The sequence below is a fragment of the Lissotriton vulgaris genome, chromosome 11 (assembly GCF_964263255.1).
Source record: "Lissotriton vulgaris chromosome 11, aLisVul1.2, whole genome shotgun sequence".
Classification (NCBI taxonomy): Eukaryota; Metazoa; Chordata; class Amphibia; order Caudata; family Salamandridae; genus Lissotriton; species Lissotriton vulgaris.
Genome location: NC_141699.1, coordinates 988,575,296 through 988,596,909, shown reverse-complemented (window position 1 = coordinate 988,596,909; position 21,614 = coordinate 988,575,296). Strand labels below are relative to the sequence as shown.

At 45.1% G+C, this 21,614-nt stretch overlaps 1 protein-coding gene across 1 annotated transcript in view; it reads right to left on the bottom strand.

Moving 5' to 3' along the window:
- Positions 1–21,614, bottom strand: part of LOC147683825 (uncharacterized) — a 1,174,400-nt gene that overhangs the window by 994,113 nt on the left and 158,673 nt on the right. The gene's annotated exons all lie outside the window — the stretch shown is intronic.

Below are 21,614 nucleotides of genomic sequence, written 5' to 3'. Positions count from 1 at the left end.
CCTCTCTTACTTGTGGGGCTGTGGAGGCAGCAAACGCAGGGACCGCCACAGGCGGCACCAGATCTAACTTCACCACTGAGAAAAGCTCTGCAGGAGAAATCAACTGTAGAGGTAAGTAACATAACAGCATTGGCAATGTCAATGTTTATGGCTCTAATGTGGTAATAAATGACCACAGAGGCATACACAACTGTCTTTATACTATTTGTGATGTATGTCTGTACCTCCTATGTTTGTGCCCTGTTGTAATTCCCAAAGCTTGCTGTAATACTGGCCCAATCAAGACAATTTTGGGGAATACAAATGGCACTATTACATGCTTGTTGAAGAAAGCAGGACACAGACACAGGAGGCATACAAAGTTACAGGTTGGACAGAGACACAGAACAAATGGCCTATGCGCATTTGTGCATCCTTTTGTTGGCATGGACTAGCACACCAAAGTGAGACCTGTTGTGCCAGTCAGCTACTGCTGCCAATGTGTTTGAAGACTCTAGATTTTATCATTGCTGTCTCTGTGAGGGCATAATAATGTCAGTATTATTACATTTATGAAAATGGCCGACCAATAAAATTAGGCAGGGTTAGAAATCTTTTTCTGGTGTTTCTTTATGAAAATCAGGTGCAAGGTAGACCAATTATTGTAGACAGCCAAGGTGCAATGTTGTAGCAGTTTGCTATCCACCCAGAAGGCTTCAATAAAGGTGTCTTTATCTTTTTCCCAGTGGAAGTTATAACTTTGGATTTAAATCTGATGACTAGAGGAGCTAAGTTGATCATGCTATAGTCAATGAATCTAGTTTTGCTGCTAGGTTGGTGGAAGAATATGTTCAGCCTTAGTCATTTAGGTGTTGTGTTTGCAATCAACACATTCAGGCACTGGGACAAAGATTTATGGAAGTCATTGTTTTGCATTTAAACATCTTCCTGTGGAGAAAGGCAACACCATTTGGTTTGTTCTATCGAAGTGGAGGATGCTGTATCCTTGTGGTAAGATAGTGGTAAGGCCGATGGACAGAACCAGTTTTAATTATTATCATGGTCACTCTCTTGGATGGGGCTGTTGGAAATTTGGTTTCTGGTTAGCAGAGGTATGCACCCTGTCCACCCAGGAACCACTATCCTAGTCAGGGCAAGTCAGATACACACCAAATATTAACCTGTGCTCACCCTCTCGTTGCTTGGCACAGAGCAGGCAGGTTTAACTTAAGAGGCAATGTGTAAAGTATTTGTGCAACACTTCAAACAGTACAAAAGTGAATACACCACAAAAAGACTCCACATCAATTTAGAAAAAAAGCTTATATTTATATGAACAGAAGAACACCAAAATGACAACGATCCAATAAGTAGAAGTTGAGTTATGAATTTTTAAAGAACACACTGTTTTGTAGGGCTTAGAAGTCAATGGTACCAACTGACGCTATCTTGTTGTGCTATAACTGGTGAATTTCAAAAGTTCAGGCCAACCATGATGGAGCGTGCATAAATATAGGAAAAAGCCTTGGCCCGCTGAACATAACCCTGAATGTGTCGACATCAAAGACAATGCAGGGAGAAGTGGAGGCAATGCGTCCTCATTGATGTTACCGATGTAAGCGATGCTTCAGCTCCTAGATGCCTACCGTCAAGATTGCATCAAAGGATGAGATGCAAGGAGCACCAAAGTAATGCATTGCCACCAAACCGCTGGGCTGGGACAATGTGTACAGCACAAAGCAATGCATCAGTGTAGAGCCGCACAAAGTTGGAGATGCATCAGAATCTGGAGACGATGCATCGTCTCCAGATTCTGATGCATCTCCAACTTTGTGCGGCTCTACACTGATGCATTGATGTTACCGATGTAAGCGATGCTTCAGCTCCTAGATGCCTACCATCAAGATTGCATCAAAGGATGAGATGCAAGGAGCACCAAAGTAATGCATTGTCACCAAACCGCTGGGCTGGGACAATGTGTACAGCACGCGGGACTAATGCATCAGTGTAGAGCCGCACAAAGTTGGAGATGCACAGAATCTGGAGACGATGCATCGCACAGTCGGCGAGACAATGTCGATGGTCCGGGCAGCAGCGGTGAGTCATCGGTGTCAAAGGACATGCACCAGTTCTGATCACCGCACCAACATTGATGCGTGGATTTTGAAAGTTGCAGCCCTTTATACCCACTTCCTAGGGCCCAGAACTAGATTGGCACCACTTTGCAGGGCAAGACTTTCACCAAGCAAAGTCTAGGTGCTGCTGCAGAAGATGAGAAGTCTGAGATGCCCCTGACACTTAGAATATGGTGGTACCTAGCGTGCCCTTGGGGTCACTCTGGGTTCACTCTGGGTTCAAGTGAGATGGGTCCAGTCCTAAACTCAACTTGGCAGAAGATAGCAGGCAGCAGGGTGGCACAACAGAGCAGAAAAGCAGTTCTTCAAGAGCAGCAGTCCAGCAGAGTGGCAGTCCTTGTAGTAGAACAACAGCTCTACTTCCTGGCAGAGTTCTTCACAGGTCCAGTAGTGTCTGATTTAGTGGGGTCAGAGACCCAGTACTTATTCCCAGTTGTGACTTTGAAGTGAAGCTGATGTCAAAGAAGGGCATTGAAATGCACAGAGGTCCTCCCTCCCAGCTCTGGCTCCAGACTCACTACAGGAGGGTATGCAGCCCTTCGTGCAGTGACAGGACACTGCCTATATAGGTGTAAGTGCCAGCTCCTGCCTCCCATCCTACCCAGGGTAGCCAATCAGGATGTGGAAGGCCATTCAGTCACACCTAAGCTTCCTTTGTGTGTGGCTGTATCAGCTGTTATCCACTCCAGACGTGTATTGGAGACAGGCTGCAGGCATATAGGGCTAAGAGCAGAGAAATGGCATCTTTCAAAAAGTGTTATTTCTAAAATAGTAATGATACATTCGACTTTGCCGCCGCAGCACAGGTTACCATAGAGAAATGGGATCCTGTGTAAATCATTGCACCGGAGCAGGGATTTACAGAAGTCCCCCCAAGCCCCACCCAGAGGGACAGGTGGGAAGGGTGCCCTGCTAGGGGCCCCCAAAGGCACTTTTGGACAGCAAATCCATGTTAGAAAGGCTGACATGAATTTGCCCTTGGAAAGTATCATCATAATCCCGAAGGCAGAAACGCCTTCCTCATGGGATTATGCAGCCCTTCCGACTGGCCGATGGGCTCCTTGAGCCTGTCGGAAGTCAGCCGGATTGACCAGCCTGTTTGAATTCCGGATGCCGTAAATGTAATATGACAGTCAGAAGTCAAACCAGGGATGTCAGTCGGAAAACCTCTAACCTAATTAGCCCCATAGTGTGTTGAACTGAAAGGATATGGCCTTAGTCAAAAAAGTAGGCCATTGTTAATGGAGTCCAGTGTGAGACTATGGTATTCCAGAATTGCCATCATGGTTGAGTGTTTGTGGTATTTGAGAATAGTTTTGCGTAGGCCAGGGGACTAGGATCTCTGAGATGTTCTCACATTGACCATAGTGCCTGATCTAATATGAAGCTCTCTTTGCTGTAGGTTTAGTGGCCACAATAATATCACACAAAAATATGTAGGTAATTGATCCAGGGAATGAAATCCAGTATGGACCATCAATAATATGAAGCCAGGGAATATCACACAGTACATAGAGACAACTTGGACCTAAAATATTACATTAGGTGTAAAAGGTGTGTATTTGCATGAATTCCCATTGGTTTGACAGTATCTTAAGGCACAAGACCACACTTGGTGCACCATCAGCAAATGAGTTGAAAACATTTAGGATTTAAAATTTCATTTATGTGCAAATGCATATTCAGTTGTAAAAGCATATAGATGAAAAATCACTCATACGGCCCAATTTCAATGGCTGACGGACCGCAACTGACAGCTCTTCGTTTGCGGTCCGACAGACGCATTACAATGCGTGGGGTCAGAAGCAGCAGATGAAGGGACCGTCCAATTCTTTTTGACAGGCTCAAGGAGCTCGTCGGTGCGTAGAAAACACATCATAATCCCTTAATGATGGTGGCACCACCATTGGGATTATGTTGGTTTCCGACATCCATTCCATGTCGACATTTCTGACATGGAAAGGCTGTCAGAAAGTGGCATTGGGGGCCCCTAGCAGGGCCCAATTACCTCCTGGCCCTCAGCATTGGGGCCTGGGGGCCCCTATGAATCTCCCCAACACATCCCCGCACTGCATGGCAGAAACCGTGAACTGCCTGCAACACGATGCAGGGATGTATTACGATGCAGTGCCTGCCGCACAAGCTTGCATTGAAACATTGATGTGCTCAACCACCCTATGGACGGTTGCCTCAAAATATTGTGGTCAGAACCACTGGCCTGAGGTCGGGCAGTTCCCAATCTGCAGAGATGTTGGGCAGACGTGAGTCCGGCTGACATCGTAATTAGCCCCTTAGTTGCAAAATCCCTTCTGATTGAAAAGTCAGAATCGGTTATGATAACCACTATTCTTGTATCACATTTAGGGGCTTATTACGATGTCGGTCGGAGTTGCCTCAGACCGACACCGTCTCGGTCTTAGTACCGACGGACCTCTGGTCAGCGGTTCTGACCGCCTGATTAAGATGCGACTGAACACTGTTCAGTCGGATACTCACATTTCTCTATGTGTGTAAAACCCTGCACCCTGTGGCAGGCACACCCTGCACCGCATGGCAGGCACCGTGAACTGCCTGCAACACGATGCAGGGATGTAATACGATGCAGTACCTGCCGCACAAGCTTGCATTGAAACATTGATGTGCTCAACCACCCTATGGACGGTTGCATCAAAATATTGTGGTCAGAACCACTGGCCTGAGTTCGGGCAGTTCCCAATCCGCAAAGATGTTGGGCAGACGTGAGTCCGCCTGACATCGTAATTAGCCTTTAGTTGCAAAATCCCTTCTGATTGAAAAGTCAGAATCGGTTAAGATAACCACTATTCTTGTATCACATTCAGGGGCTTATTACGATGTCGGTTGGAGTTGCCTCAGACCGACACAGTCTCGGTTTTAGGACCGACCGACCTCCGGTCGGCGGTTCTGACCGCCTGATTACGATGCGACTGAACACTGTTCAGTCGGATACTCACATTTCTCTATGTGTGTAAAACCCTGCACTCTGTGGCAGACACACCCTGGTGCCTGCCACACAGTGCAGGGATTTAAATGGGTGCACCCTAGGTACCCATTCGACCACCAGCCGTAGGCAAGGTGGCCCTGCAAGTGACCCCCAACGTCGCTTTCCGAAAGGCTTTCCGTGTCAGACAGGCCAGCACAGAAAGGCTGTGGGAAACCAACATCATTATCCCGAGAGCAGACACACGGTCCATAGGGTAGTACGGTGCGGTTCCAACCGGCCTGAAGACTCTGAGAGATGGTCAGAACTGCGTCGGAAATGACTGACCATTTCATGCTCCAACCGCCGGCATCGTAATTTGGCAGTCGGACTGCAAACACACCGTTGCAGTCAGAAAGCCTCTGCCCACGGTCAGAAAGGTTCCGACTAGCGGCCAGAGGCTTTCCAATCGGCATCCTAATTGGCCCCTTAGAAGCAAAATTACTTGTTGACCTAAAATCTCATCAGGAGCAACATTACCTCCGGTGCAAGACCCGCGTGAGTATTAAAGCTGTTTTAGACAAAGAAATAACATTAAGGAGGAAACCCAAATTAAGAACAAAATCACAATTAGTTGAGATTTCTCATTTAGGTGGAAAATTGACCATTGGTTTCACATCATGTATAGTGAGGAATAACCTTAGAGAGCATAAACTACATTTCTGAGCAAAAATACAAATATGTACAAAATCATCCCTAGTGCAACATCAACGGAGATGTACAAACATTTGCAGATTGAAAGACACTTTTAGGAGCACAAAGCACATAGTAATGTGAGAAATCACAGTTGACCACAACTCCTTGGTCCTCCAGTTAGGGGAAGCAAGCATTTCCAGGGTTTTACTGGATTGTTTAAAATAATTTCTGAAACATTGAGTCCATTCTGTTAGATTAGCTGACTTTTACTCGGGCAGCAGAGATGTCACTCTGGTGGTCCCACAGGGCCTTTCATTGTCTCTTCTATTTTGCAGCATCTACCCACAGTCTCATCATCAGTTGTTCAATTGATAACTCTGCCAACTTGTATGCAGGTGGCACCCAAACTCAATGTTCTCAATCTCTATGACCTGCTATCATTAGCATCCTATATTTACCGCTTGTGGGGCGTGCAGCAATTGATGTGATTAAATTCTTAAAAATGACCCCTAAACAACTGTTACTTTTAGCCAATTGTAACAATCACTGTAAATCATTAATCTGGCTCCTTGTTCATTCCACAATTCCAGGAATCCTTAGGTGTAACCCTAGGTGATAAACTATACTTGTGTGCACATACAAATTCCATCTGTAATGCCAGTTATCCAAAGCATGCAAAATGTGGCTGTTCGCCAGCTTTACCATCTCAAAAGTGTTACCATACCTCAGCCACATTCAGAGACCTTCACTGGATTGGTGGAGCAACAGATTCTGTTCAACCTCTGTGTACTATCTAAAAAATTCTGTTATCACATAGAGCAATCCTAGCTAACTTCTCTCCATCAGTTACATCTACTTTCTAAATGTCTCCTCTTGGAAAGCATGCACTTGCTGAAAATTTCAACTGTAAATACATCCCGAATCAGTGACTGCTTGTGGTGTTCTGTACTTGAATCCTGATGTCTTGTTCTAGAAGGTTTAGATGGTTGTGAAGTGTATGTAATTAATGGGGATTCTAAAGTTGTTGGCTGTCTGCTGTGGCAGTGGCTGGGGTCTGTGTGACTTGTAACTTAATAAAGAAGTTACATAAATTCCTGTGAAGTCCTGCGATTCTTCTTTGTGAAACCCAACATTGGCAGCAAGAGATGTGCTGTGTGCTGGGCTATATTCTGAAGAAGCGGAGACTCACTTTTTCCAGCCCCCAGCTACACTTGATGTACCTTTCAAGCGAGACTATTCTTCAATTTTAATCTAAACGAAGGTATGACTACCTTTCATGATTTACTTTGGATTATTTAGGGCCGATTTCACTTGGGAGACCTCTTTCACTCTCAACTGTAGAGAGGTGGCTCTAGCCTCAGGAAAGCTAGAGAGCACACCAAGTGACATTACAGAGTACTGCAAGCATGGAGCATGCTGGCGTTTGGGCGTCTCCTGGCAACAGAAGACTCTATTTTGCGTGTCCAGATTGGGGCAGCGTCTTTGGTTGCTGAGCAATGCCTGAGTGACGCAAGCTCAAGAGTCTTCTGAGCCTTGTGCATCCAGATTAGAACGCTTCGTTTCTGTGCAGCGCCTCAGTAAAAAGGGGACATCCCTTGAACTCTGTGCGCCTGTATTGGAGCAGTTTTGTTTTCTGAGCATCGCCTTAGCCACAAGGAGGAGTACACATGTTTGGGAATATAGCGCTCAACTACGTTTAGGTGTTGAGACAAAATATCAAGTTGGGAATATCGACTTACAAAAATATTGAGTCAAAAGTATCGTGACATGGAAAATATCGTTGGCAAGAATTTCGTTGTAAAAAATTGCGATTTTAAAGTAAGTAATATTGATTTTTAAAATATTGAAGTTATTAATATGAATTACACATACATATGGTTGTTTATACTATTGTTTTTTTAATGCAACCTGGGGTTGCATTCTGCATTTTATTATTGCGGCGGGTGCTGTTTACAGCAGCACCCGCTGCAATGTCAAAACCGCAGGCCTGGCATTTCCGTGCACCACGTGGCAGGCACTACGCGGTGCCTGCCACTTGATACAGGGAACTGCAGAGGTACCATGGGTACTCACCAAGCGCACCCCCACCCCCACACCCCCGGGGGCCCGCAACAGGCCCTCAAAGCCAATTCTCACCAGCCTTTCATGGAAAAAACCTGTCCGCAAGCCACATTGTAATATGGCCACCATGTTACTGGCCCAGCACCGCCCGGCCGGAAATCGGGAAGATTGCCGACCGGCAGAAAAGTGGCGGATGTACTTTGCGCCTGCCGCAATACACCCCCCATCATAATGTGGCAGAAGTATTTCACGTTATGATGGAGTAACGGTCGCGATCGTTATGCGTTCGTAATGAAACCCTTAGTGATGAACAGATAATCAGGCACATGCATCAAGCGATTTAGGAATCGCAAACTGTGCGAATCACAAAATTCGGCCGTTTGCGATTCCTAAATCACTATTTGGGATGATTTATCCTAAAAGTGAAGAAATCGCTATTTTTGCGATCTTTTAAAGTGCGATTGCTTTTAAGGAATCCCAATTTTGCGATTCCTTAAAAGCAATGCATGAAACTGAAAAAAATTGCGATTTCGCAATTAGAGAGAAAAAATTACCATGAGGTTGGACCTCATGGTAATTTTGCGAAATGTTAGAAATATGCAATTTTGTGCATTTTTTTAACTTTCATGTTGTGCACACACATGCCCTTAGGGCATGTGTGTACACAACATATGTGCATTGTTTGATTTCAGTGGTGCAACAGGGTGTCCTTTGGAGACCCCTGCACCCTTGAAATCGCAATCTCAATTTGCGATTAGCTAATTGCGAATCGCAAATTGAGATTGTCTTCCCATTCATTCCTACGGGCCTCTAGGCCCATAGGAATGAATGGGAAGGGATTCCTTAATTGCGATTCCTTAAAAATCGCAATTAAGGAATCGCAAATGCCGAGATTGATGCATGTACCTGTAAGTCACTACTGATGCAATGTCTAGGTCCTAAAGGTCAGGAGGTATTTGAACATTTCCTGATTTAAAGGAAATTGAGTTGGCAAATCTGAATACGAAATTTGCCTCACAAAACCTGGCTTGCATCATCTTCCCAAGGTAAACACTGCAAGAATGCAGCCACTTTGGCAAGAGAATACAACATCAAGGAGAATCTCTAGAACAATACATCACTGAACTACGGGCCCCTCTAAAGAGGAACAAATGAGAGACCAATTCATGGTAGGTTGTGCTTTCGCTAAGGCCAGGGAAAACAAGTGGCAGAAAGACAAGCCTGCCTTACTAGACATTCTCATAATTGCCAAGACCCATGAGAATTCTAAGGCCTGTGTAGAAATTATTCGTGAAGATGGGTCTTTAAATGTAAAAAATGAAGTTACAACTGTTGAGGTGGTGCGAGAAACAGACACTGTTTGCGATTCCCAATGGGGTCACAAATTACATGCCTCATCAATCTTCATGAGGCAAGAGCAATTTCAATCAATCAGTCAATCAGGGGTTTATGAAGCGCACTACTCACCGGTGAGGGTCTCAAGGTGCTGGGGGGGTGCAGCTCCGGATCACTCAAAGAGCCAGATCTTGAGGCTTTTCCTGAAGGTCTGCAGTGTTGGGGAGCGTCTGATGTTAACTGGGAGCTAGTTCCAGGTCTTGGCTGCGATATAGGAGAAGGCTCTTCCACCTGCTCTGGTTCTGCAAATGCGTGGGGTCTCGGCCAGCGCGAGGTCGGTGGAGCTGAGGTTCCTTTTGAGTACCTGGAAGGAGACTCTTTCTTTGAAGTATTTGGGTCCGATGTTGTGGAGGGATTTGTATGCATGGGTGAGGAGCTTGAAGGTTACTCTCTTCTCGATGGGGAGCCAGTGGAGGTCTTGTAGGTGGTGAGTCATCTGCTTGTGTTGTGGGGTTCCGATGACAAGTCTGGCTGCAGTGTTCTGGATGGTTTGGAGCTTGAGTAGCAGGGTTTTGTTGATTCCGGCATAGAGAGCATTTCCGTAATCCAGTCTGCTGGTTATGAGTGCGTGAGTGATGTTTTTTCTGCATTCGGGAGGGAATCATTTGAAAGTCTTGCGGAGGATGCAGAGGGAGTTGAAGCAGGAGGAGGCGACGGCGTTGATCTGGCGGGTCAAAGTGAGAGAGTCTAGAATGATGCTGAGGTTCTGGGCGTGGTCCAACGGGGTAGGAGGGTTTCCGAGGACAGGGGGCCACCATGAGCTGTCCAATGCAGTGGGGTTGGGTCCGAGGACGAGGACCTCTGTTTTCTCTGAGTTCAGTTTTAGGCAGCTAATTCTCATCCAGGCTACAACGTCTTTCTTTCCTTCTTGGAAGCTGAGTCTGGTGTCTTCAGGGTACTTCATAAGAGAGAGGATGATCTGGCTATTGTTGGAGTAAAATACTATGCTGAGCCCATGCTGTCTGAATATGGCTGCGAGGGGGCCAAGTAGATGTTGAAGAGTGTGGGCTGAGCGAGGATCCTTGGGGAACTCCATAGTTGATCTCTGTAGGTTCGGAGACAAAAGGAGAGAGTCTGATCCTTTGGGTTCTGCCAGAGAGGAAGGACTGGATCTAGTCGAGGGCGGTTCCTCGTATGCCAGTGTTATGGAGTCTTTCCGCAAGAGTGTGGTGTGAGACGGTGTCGAAGGCTGCAGAGAGGTCTAGTAAGATGAGGGCTGCAGTGTATGGCCCTGGTCAAGTAGCATGCAGATGTCATTGGCGGCAGCGAGGAGGGCGGTTTCGGTGCTGTGGTTGCTGCGAAATCTGGACTGGGAGGAGTCGAGGATGGCGCTCTCTTTGATGAAGGTGGTCAGCTGGGCATTGAAGAATCTTTCGATGACTTTGGCTGCGAAGGGAAGGAGAGAGATGGGCCGATAGTTTTTCAGGTCCGTTGGGTCGGCCGAGGGTTTCTTGAGGAGGGGCTTGACCTCTGCCTGTTTCCAGTTGTTGGGGAAGATGCCGGAGTCAAGGGAGGTGTTGATGGTCCGGCATAGTTCTGGTGCCATGATGGTTGTGGCTCTGTGGTAAATGTGCGGTGGGCAGGGGTCGGTGGGAGCTCCTGAGTGGGTGCTCTTCATACTCGATGGTCGGCTGGTTGTTGGTGGTAGAGAGGGGGTTGGTGTCCGGAGTCTGTTCTTGGAAGCTGTCATAGAGGGCTTTGATTTTCAGGTGGAAGTAGGAGCTGAGCTTGTTGCAGAGGTCCTGGGATTGTGAGATGTCCGTGGCTTTGCAGGGGGTTTTGGTGCACTGCTGTTTGATGTTGAATAGTTCTTTTGCGTTCCTTGTGTTGGTGTGGATTTTGGTTTTGATAAAGGTCTGTTTGATGGCTCTTATGCGCTGATGGTATTCATTCATGGTGTTCTTGTAGTCGTTATGGTCTTCGGTGGTTTTCCTATTCCGCTAGAGTTTCTCAAGGTGTCTGCAGGAGTGCCTGGCTTCTTGGAGGTCGTGGTGAACCAGGCGGCCCTCGTGGGGCGTTGTTTGACGGGGTGGCGGAGGGTTGCGAGCTCATCAGAGCAGTCGGCAATCCAGCGGTGTAGTTCTTTGGCTGCAGAGTTGGCATCGGTTGTGACAGAGGGGGGGTCGTGGAGTAGGTTGGGGGTGAGGTGTTCCTCTGTGACCTGGCTCCAGTTTCTTCGTGGCGGGCGCAGAGCAGGTTTGGGTGAGGTGGTGGTGCTGTACGCAGTGGTGGTCTGTCCAGAGGGGCTGCGATGTGTGGCTTAAGTGGATGTTAGTCCCTCCTGTGAAGATGGGGTCAAGGGTGTGTTCGGCTCTGTGGGTGGGGGTGGTGACGAGCTGCTTCAGTCTGAGGTTGGCAAGATTTTCGAGGAAGGTGGTGGAGTCGGAGTTGCTGCGGTTGTCGAGGTGGAAGTTCAGGTCACTGATGAGGATGTAGTCTGTGGAAGTGATGGCCTGGGGTGCAGCGAGGTTGGTGATGGTGGTGGCAGAGGAGGCGTGAGGGCCGGGGGGTCTGTAGATGAGGGTCCTGTGCAGCATGGCTCTGGGGCTGGTTTGGATCTGGAAGTGGAGGTACTCTGTGTTGGAGAGGGAGTCGTTGTTGCTGGAGGTGGAGAGTCAGAGGGAGCTCTTGTGTGCGATGGTGAGTCCTCCTCCTGAGTGGTGGGGCAGTCCTTTCTTTTGATCTTGCATCTGTTGGGGATGGTGGTGGCGATGTCAGGGGTGGAGGTGGCATTGGTCCATGTTTCCCTGAAGAAGGCAATGTCTGGCGAGAGGGTGTCGCGCAGGTCCCAGATCTCTGTGGCGTGTCTGTGGATGGAGCGCACGTTGAGGAGGATGCACGTCAGGGTTTTGGTGGTGTGGGAGTGCAGCGTGGCCTCAGCGATTGTGGGGGGGTGTTGATGGTGAAGGATTGTCGGCAGTGCAGGCAGGAGAACTGACCGTGGGTGGTGTTCGGCGTCGATCTCTGACAGTTGGTGTTTCTTCCAGGTCTGAGTGCGAGGAGGGCCGCTGGCGTTGTAGCTGTGGGGAGTCATAGATCCAGGGTTCCTGGCACTAGCCGCAGTCGGGTCATGGACGGGCGCAGATGGGCTTGCCTTAGGCGTGCCTTTGTAGAGCCAGCCTTGCAGAAATTCACAAAAACACAAGTGGCAAAGAGTAAAACAGTTACCATAAAAATGAATGGCAGACAAACAAGATAAAACGGGCACAGAGGCAAACAGCTGACAGACAGCGTGGCAGATATAAATAACAACAGTAGCACAGATTACCAATACAAGGGCAGACAGCATTGCAGGATATCGGTCTCAAATCCCAGGCGGGGGGGGAGATCACGGGGTTGATGTCGAGGCAAGGCACAGCAGAGCTGCTGGGGATAGAGCAGATCTCCGACCAGGGTCAGAGGTCTTGCTCATGCTCCCCCGCAGCGGCTGCCATTAAGTTGGGAGAGGGGAGGGACGAGCAGCTGTGAGGTGGAAAATGGGCATGGGCAGGGGGAAGGAGCCACAGGGGCAACATCAGAAGGAAAGATCCGGGCAACGTAGAACAGTAGGAACAGGACAGAAAATCACAAAAACACAAGTGTTACAGAGGCAATCAGTTACCATAAAAATTAGTAACAGCGAAATAAGACACCACTAGCACAGAGGCAAACAGCTGACAGAGAGTGCGGCAGATATCAATAACAACAGTGGCACAGATTACCGATACGAGGGCAGACAGCAGCGCAGAATAGCGATCTCGAGCCCAGGCAGAGAAGGAGATCAAGGGTTTGGGGTTGAGGCAAGGCACAGCGGACCTGCTTGGAATAGAGCGGATCTCTGACCAGGGTTGCGAGCCCATTGGGAATGGCTACCACACGCAGGGGTGTTGGCCTGCTGGGGTCAGCAGACCACCATGTCTGGGACTTCTTTTTCAATAAAGCAGGTCTTTTTTTTTTAAATGCAGCCCATTTTTCTTAAAGGAAAACGGATACATTTAAAAAATAAAAATTTCACTTTTCAGTTTTATTTTTTGAGGGCTGGCAGTGGTCTCTGGGACCACTGCCTGCTGTTAAAAAATATTTTCGCACACACTCACAAAGGGAAAGGGGTCCCCTGGGGGCACCTTCCTGTTTGCGAGTGGTTTACCACCTACTTGAAGTAGGTGGTAAACTGCGAGTGTTTTGCGACTGCAAATGCAGTATTAAAAAAACAGTACAAGCGAACTCAATATTAGGAAGGGATGGCCCTTCCTAATAGCGAGAGTAGCAAATGCTATTTTGCGAGTCAGTGACTCGCAAAATAGCATTTGTACGTGCCTGGAACCTTTTTTGCGAGAGTATGATGCATGAGGTGGACGCTCAGAGTGGGTGTCTCCAGTAGTGATGGTCAGGAAGGGCAATGGTGATGCTCAACTTTGTGTGGATCTTAGGGAACTTAACAAGGCAGTGGTATTGGATCATTATCCATTGACTAACACAATGAAATGATGTGTTCGTTAAATGGTGCCAAACACTTCTTTTTGCTTGCCCTTACGTCTGCATATCATCAAATATGTTTTTCATCCCTCTTCCCAAGAATTGACGACTTTTGTCATGCCCTTTGGCTCCTTCAAATTTTGAGGATGTCTTTTGGACTGATTTCATTTGACTCCGTATTTTAGAGAGTATTGGTGAAGGTACTTCAGGGGATTGATGGTGTCAAGATTTATCAGGCCTGTGTGATACTGTTTGGGGCACACATAGATGAACACAATAATAGACTAAGGAAGGTACTGACAAGATTGAGGGAGAGCGGACTAACACTGAAGTCAGATAATGTAACTTCAATATAAATGAAATTGAATACTTAGGTCATTTAATTAATCAGACCTAAAACTGGTTTGTGGAAGCTATCAAGAATCTGAGTTTGTCTAAAAATATGGAGATACCCGTAGAATTTCTTGGTATGACTGAGTTTTATAATAAGTTTGTGCCACAATTCACAGAGAGAGCAGAATAAATGAGAAGCTTGATGATAAAACAGTTTATATGGTGTGAGGTGGCAATAAAGAATTTGAAGGGGTGACATTCTGGTTAGACAAGGTTCCAAATTTGGAAACTTTTGAGACCAAGGATGAAACTTATGTGAATACTGATGCCAGCTCAAAAGGACTGGGTGCTGTTTTAAAGCAGAGATCCAATGGGCAGGACAGGACCATTTTGTTTATATCGAGAGGGTTGAGAGGAGCAGAGCTTAACTGCTCTGTGATAGAGAAAGAGGCAATGGGAGTCTTTTGGGCGGTGATAAATTTGAGGACGCTTGGATGCAAGTTTGAGATTAAGACTGGTCATAAGCCCCTTGGGGAGGTACTCATTAAGAAATGAGTGTAGTTTGTATCTCATAGGATTCACAAGTGGGCAGTTGCCCTCCAGTAATTTGAATTTGACATATCAAATGTGCCTGTTGCTAAAGATTTATTAGACTGTTTTTCATGTATAGGTGGGACTAAGGATTAAATTCATGGAGAGGGCGATTTTTTGGCAGGTAAGATGGGTGAAGAGGAAGTGAATGCTTGTCTGATTACTGATGGAATTATACTGGTAGAAGAATGGAAGAAAGAGTTAAAGGATGATAGGGTGTTGCAGAAAGTCATTAAGATGATTTCTGATGGATGGTGCAGTACAAATGAATATGAGGAAGATCTCAGAGGATTTGAGCAGGTAAAGGATGATTTTGTTGTTGTTGATAGTCTGTTGAAGAGAGGGAATACATTGGTTCCTCCCACACATTTGAAGAAGAAATTGATGGATAATGCTCATGCCAGTCACATGGGTATTTCCAAGTCTAAAGAAAGGGCCAGAGAAGGTTATTGGTAGCCTGTAATGAACTTGATGATCTGGGGAAAATTAAGGAACTGCATAGTGTGCACAGTGACAGAGTGTGAAAGTGCAGAACACAACCCATGTTCTTGAGAGTGGAAGGTTCTGGTCCAAGGGTTGATATTGTGATGGACATTATTGGTCCCGTAAAGATCATAGGATATGATAGTTTGCCCTGGTGTGCATTGACATGGTCATACGTTGGCCAGAAACAAAACAATGGTGACCTTGGTGGAGTCAGGAGTTGTGATAGATTTTCTAGAAGGAAAGGTTGAAAGGGAATGTTTTCCATCAACACTCCTAACAGATAATGGAGTGCAGTTCATATCCAGTAGGGTGGAGGAGTACTTGAAGGCGAGAGGTATGAAATGCAAAAAAGCAGCATTGTACCACCCAGAAAGTAATGGTTTGTAAAGCTGTGAAAGGAGAGGTTGTAACAAGCTATAGGGCATAATGTGAATTGGAAAGGTGAGATCAGGAAGAAGGTACATGAATACCGTCTCCCTCCACAATCTTCAAAATTGTCACACCTTTTTAACTGTTTAAGGAAAGGATTCTCAACAGTGAGGTGATGCCATTATGGGTAAATGAAAAAAGATCAGATGTTGATGATCAAACAGGTAACAGAGGTGGACAGAGAATGAAAAAGAGAAAATGCTAAGAAGGAACAATCTTTATGATAAGAGGAAGGCAGTCAAGAAAATGATGGTACATGTGGATGATTGGATTAAGATAAAATCTCCAAGAAAGGAGAGTAGGATCTTCAACCTCAGCCAACCTTTAAAAGTTATCAAGTTGTTTAATAATGCTGTCAAAATTAGTGATTTATAAGATCTGGAATCTGAGCAAGGTAGCAAAAAATCATCCGGTCGACGGGATGTCTCGCTGTCCTAATGATGTGCAATCAGGGGAAAATCGTGATGTAAGACCACAATGTTTAATGAGAGTTCCACTAGGCTACAAGACTGTGTTTAAAGGTTTTAGCTTTGGCTGAAACTTAATTTGTTAACTATGTATATTTTGTAAGTATTTCTGTTCAATGTATCTTTTTTATTTACATTAATTTCCTTTAATTAATATTGGTGATGGAGGTGATGTGGTGTTCTGCACTTTTATGCTGATGTCATGTTCTAAAAGGTCAGCAGGCACATGCATCAAGCGATTTTGGAATCGCAAACGGTGCGAATCGCAAAAATCGTCCGTTTGCGATTCCAAAATCACTTATTGGGATGCATCATTTATTTCTCATGTATCGCAATTTAAGAAATCGCAATTTTTTGCGATTTCTCAAATTGCGATAGCATTTAAGGAATCACAAATTTTGCGATTCCTTAAATGCTATGCATGATTTAATTTAATTTGCGAATTCGCAATTTTGAAGGGAAAAATTACCATGAAGTAAACCTTCATGGTAATTTGCGAAAAGTTTTAAAAATGCAAATAAATGCATTTACACACACACATGCCCTTGGGACATGTGTGTGAGTAAAATGTACTTACATGACATTCCAGGGGTGCTTTGGACCCCCCCTGCACCCTTGAAATTGCATTCTCATTTTGCGATTCCTTAATTGCAAATTCGCAAAATGAGAATGCCTTCCCATTCATTCCTATGGGCCTCTAGGCCCATAGGAATCAATGTAAAGCCTTTCCTTATTTGCGATTCGCAATTAAGGAATCGCAAATAAGGAAAATTAAGAAATCGCGAAAATGTTTGCGATTTTTTGATGCATTGCCGTTTGCGATTCCTTAATTGCGATTCCTTAATTTTCGCAATTAAGGAATCGCAAACGGCACCAATGATGCATGTACCTGTTAGATGGTTGCTAAGTGTATGACATTAATGGGGATTCTAAAGTAGTTGGCTGTCAAGTGTGCATGTGGCTGGGGTCTTTGTGACTTGTAACTTACTAAAGAAGGTACACAAATGTATGTGGAGACCTGCAATTTCTCTTTGTGAAACCCAATCCAGCTCATTCAGATTCCTGGGAGCAAAACTGTGGATTTAGCTTTTGTTTGATTTTGACAGAATCGAAGGCAGCTGACTTCTAGACTTTTATTTTGACTTTTGAATTTTAGAAAAGGCTTCTAAAATCTTCTTAGTACATTATTCCTGACCATTATGTGCATAACCACTCAGCATAGAGAATAAAATGAGGAACAAATTGTGTTAAATTGTGTGAATCACTATGCCTTCATATAATGCTGACAGCACATTGAGGTGAAAAATCACCCTTTGTACAGTATCCATGAGACAAGTTTGTTGTAAAAATTCCTATTTGAACACAAACACAGTTAGGTACCAAATTACCTTTGTTGCAAAACTAGTAAGGGTGCAATACCACATTTAGATTAAAAAAATCATTTAGTACAAGGGAAACTGTGCTAGTTAAATGCCACTTTGGGTGTATAAGGTGTTTATCAATATACCATCACAGCTACTGGACAGTACACAGATATAGTTAACACCTGGTGACACATCAGCATTAGTGTGAAAAAGATTTATGAGCACTAATCCCAGGTAGGTGAAAAATCTGTTTTAGATGAAAAATTACTTATGATGAAATAACAGCACCGTGGTAGCATTCTTAGAAGCAAAATCACAATCAGATGGAAAACCACAATACGAAGCAAAAATACCTTAAGTGAAACATCAGTGGGAATGTGGAAACATATTTAGGGAAAAACGCTGTTGGTGCAGCACTGTCACAAGTGTAAAAACACTTTTAGAGGCATAAACCCAGGTTCACTACACTGCATAGCCCCTTTTAATCACTGACCAAGCATTCAATGGAAGGAACTTTTGAAACCTCCCATTGGCCTCCCTTTGGAACATGCAACTAACATGTCTAATAACCAATAGCTAATGGTGAGCCTTAAATAGTCCTAAATGTGACTAAGACCTTCTTTAAAGCTGTGGCTGAAGGTTCTTACCCAAATGAGTCAATGACTGGAGAGAGCTGACCAAAAGTTCATCTATGTTTGTTTCTGTCATGCAGACAACTGAAGCTGTCTGTAGCAATGCAGACAACACAAAAATCAAAAGAGGAACAAATGACAAAAGGTGTTCAGTGAAACCTCTTTTCGCTTAATAGGTACTTGCATGAGACTCTTTACAGAAAGGAAACAGTGCCTTTGTCCAGTACTTTTAGCATAGGACATTTAGGCCCCTATTACTTTGTTGGTCTCAGTTGCCTTCGACCGACACTGTCTCGATATGGGAACCGGTGGTTCCGAACACCGGATTAGGAAGCAACCACACATGGTGCGGTCGGAAACCGCCTGCAGCACAAGCTCCCATTGAGAAATGGAAGTTTGGTGAAATCCCTGCACCGTGTGGCAGGCACCGGTGCCCCAGACCATCAACCATAGGCCTCAGAGGGATGGGGCCCTACTAGGGGACCCCAAATTCTCTTTCCGACTGCCTTTCCATGTTGAAAAGCCCGACGTGGAAAGGCTGTTGGAAACCAATATCATAATCCCGATGGAGGAAACGCAGTTCATAAAGGATTATAATAGTTTTCCTATTGGCCGATGGGTACCTTGAGCCCGTCGGATCCGAATCCGCTTGACCGGATGGTTTACACTCCAATCGTCGATATTGAAATATGGCGGTCGGACTCTAAACCAACCATGTCAGTCGGCAAGCCTCCGACGTGTGGTCGGAGGCTTACCGACCTACATCATAATAAGGTCCTTTATCATTTACAGAGGCAATACATTGTTGGTTGAATAATACATTGCTAAGCCAAATTAAGCTGCTTATGTTCTAAGTGTCAACTTGCAGAAAATTGAAGGCACTTCAAATATAAATTTTAAATTTAAACGTTTCTAGCATTTTAAATGTTTGATTTCATTTTTTGAGAAATTGTTGATAGATCATAGTTTACAGTGTGCCTGCAGTCACACAATACCCGTCCTGACTGTATAACATATACATTCCATGTTTCCACCCCCTCCTTAGGTATCTTACGCAGGCATCATCTTTAATACTTAAATATGTGTGAGAAGACAATTTAAATATATATTCTCCTTTTATTTTCACTTCCATTTAGTTATTTTATTGATAATTTTCTCTTGTGTCCAACTCCCAAAAATGTAGATATTGATTAAGGGGGGGGGGGGGGTAAACACTACTCAAGCAGCAGCCACAATCCTTGCTAGGGTGAACCACAAAGCGTAACCCTCTGGTAGCTTGGCACAAAAGCAGTCAGGCTTACCTTGGGGCAATGTGTAAAGTATGTATGCAGCTTACCAGAGGTGCCCGAGATGTGGAACACCAAATGTTAAATTTGCACACATGGTATGGGAGTGCCCAGATATACAAGTGTACTGGCTTAGGATCATGGAGGTTTTAAATGAGGTACTGGTATGATCTTTACCATGCAGAGTCGAGGGGATTGCCTGTGAGGTTTATTCCTACGACCCAAAGTGAAAAAGGTGGGCACTAAATTTGTTGATCTTGCACTAGTTCTGGCAAGAAGACGTATCACTCTCAGATGGTGGCCAATAAAAGGTCCCAAGGTGCCCGACTGGGAGAGGGATGTATCAGCCTGGTCTAGGGCGGAAGAGAGGGCCCTGATGCGGGAAGAAAAATTAAGTATAAGGAGTAGACCACTTGCAGAGCTCTGGACCGTGGTGGTGCGGGCGTGGGATGCTCGGGGGAGAGGAGATGAGGAGAGCTCTGTTGGGACCTCCCTGAGGAGTAATAAGAGGTGGAGATCACCCCAGTGCTAACCTCGAGTGATAGCTGAATAGAGACATAAATAATTCAACATACTTTGCGATAATCTACCCTAAGATGTCCTTAACACTGGGACACCATAATACATCAGAGAATTACGATTGATACGCAATAATGATATGTGTATGTCATTGCAGACCCCAACTCCAGAGGGTGTTATTTGTTAATGGTTTACTATGTTTGCTGACCATGTTTGATCTTACTGTAACACAGACATGCAAAATATATTAAGAGGCAGTTCTAAAGGCCCCCCCAGTCATATTGCTTTTAGATGAGGCAATGTACTGTACTTGACAGATGTTATGTTTGGATGAAAACAAATTTGAATACCGATTGTACTATGTACCACTTATTAACTACCCCTTTCCCTTTCTCCTACTTTAATACCGGATTTTATTGTACATTACATTACTATGTATAATTTGCTATATAACGGAAAAAAGCGAATAAAAAGATATTTGAAAAAAAAGTATGTCTGCAGCTCACTAACAGTAATATGGCAAAAACACAACACAAGAACAATCTCAAACCGATTTAGAAAAATAGAGACAATTTTAATAAATAGAATGACATGCAAATGAATTAATTCCAACCAGGAGGACCACAGTTTGGAATATTTTGTGAAACCTAGTGTCTAAAAGATCTGACCTCCAACAACTGGTATCTGGCCGCACAAGACCGGGGCAAAGTCAGAAGTTAAGGGAGACTGCAATGGAGCTTGGGTTGGATGCACAAGGTGGATTGGGGCCGGTCTCGGCTTACCTTAGCACTTAGATTGTGTCCTGAAGAAAAATGAAGGAGATAGTAAAGTTCAGTGAGGCATGTTAACAGGCTGGGTCCACAAAGATGTTGTCATCATTGGCGAGCCTCTGGACATAGTCTCTGTGAAGCAGTCAATGACAGTGGGAAAAAGATGAGAGTGGGAAATGCTGGATTTACAGGCTGAGGAGGTCATCGCCGATGGGAAGCCTGTCACTGTTGAACCCAGTAAATATCTTTACCTTTGTATTTAGACAATGTTTTGGAAGTCGAAAACCAACAGCTGAACAAGGCTGAAAGCCAAAGCGAAGAGGCCTCGATGAGGCCAGATACCGTCTTTCAGATGTCCCGCTGGATTTCCTGCTGTGGAGAAGAATGTAGCAAAAGTTTCCAAAAAGTCAAGCCAATCAGTGATGCACTTTAGGCCGGTTAGCTGGCAGGTAAGTCTCAGTCTTCTACCGGTTCTTCTGGCATATTTTGGTGAACGTTTTTCCAAGTCAAAGTGTTGTGTTTAGGTAGATGCAGCATCTTATACACCACTTCTAAGCATCCACAACTGGGGGAGCGCAACACTTGTAGGGTTAGGATGTACGGACAGATGCAAGGTCCAAGACAGTGCTTATTTTGGAAAAAAGTGTCAGGGCCCTCATCAAGAAGCCACCACAGCTTGCACCACCCATGGCCACTGCCAACATTGCCAATGACAGTACCTACTCAACTACTAACCATCACACTGCTACAAGCATGACATTTGAGACTCTTCAAGGCCCCCCGATGTGACAAAATTGGCTTGGGCGGATGGTATTAGTTGTTTTAATGTATATTGAATTCATAAACAACTATTGTTCTGCTCATCCTTTAATTGCACAAAGAGTGCCACCATATGGCAGCTATCATAAGTACCGGGGTTTAAAACTAAGTGCCGGTGCCAAGCACCAGAAACAAATGGCTCAAATTAAGCAATGGTTCAAGGTCTCTAACGCTTGTTTTGTCCCTGTAGTTCACATAGAAGCCCCACCAACTGGTCGTTTGAGTCACTTCTGGTAGCCCTGGGTTCAAGAAGATGGTC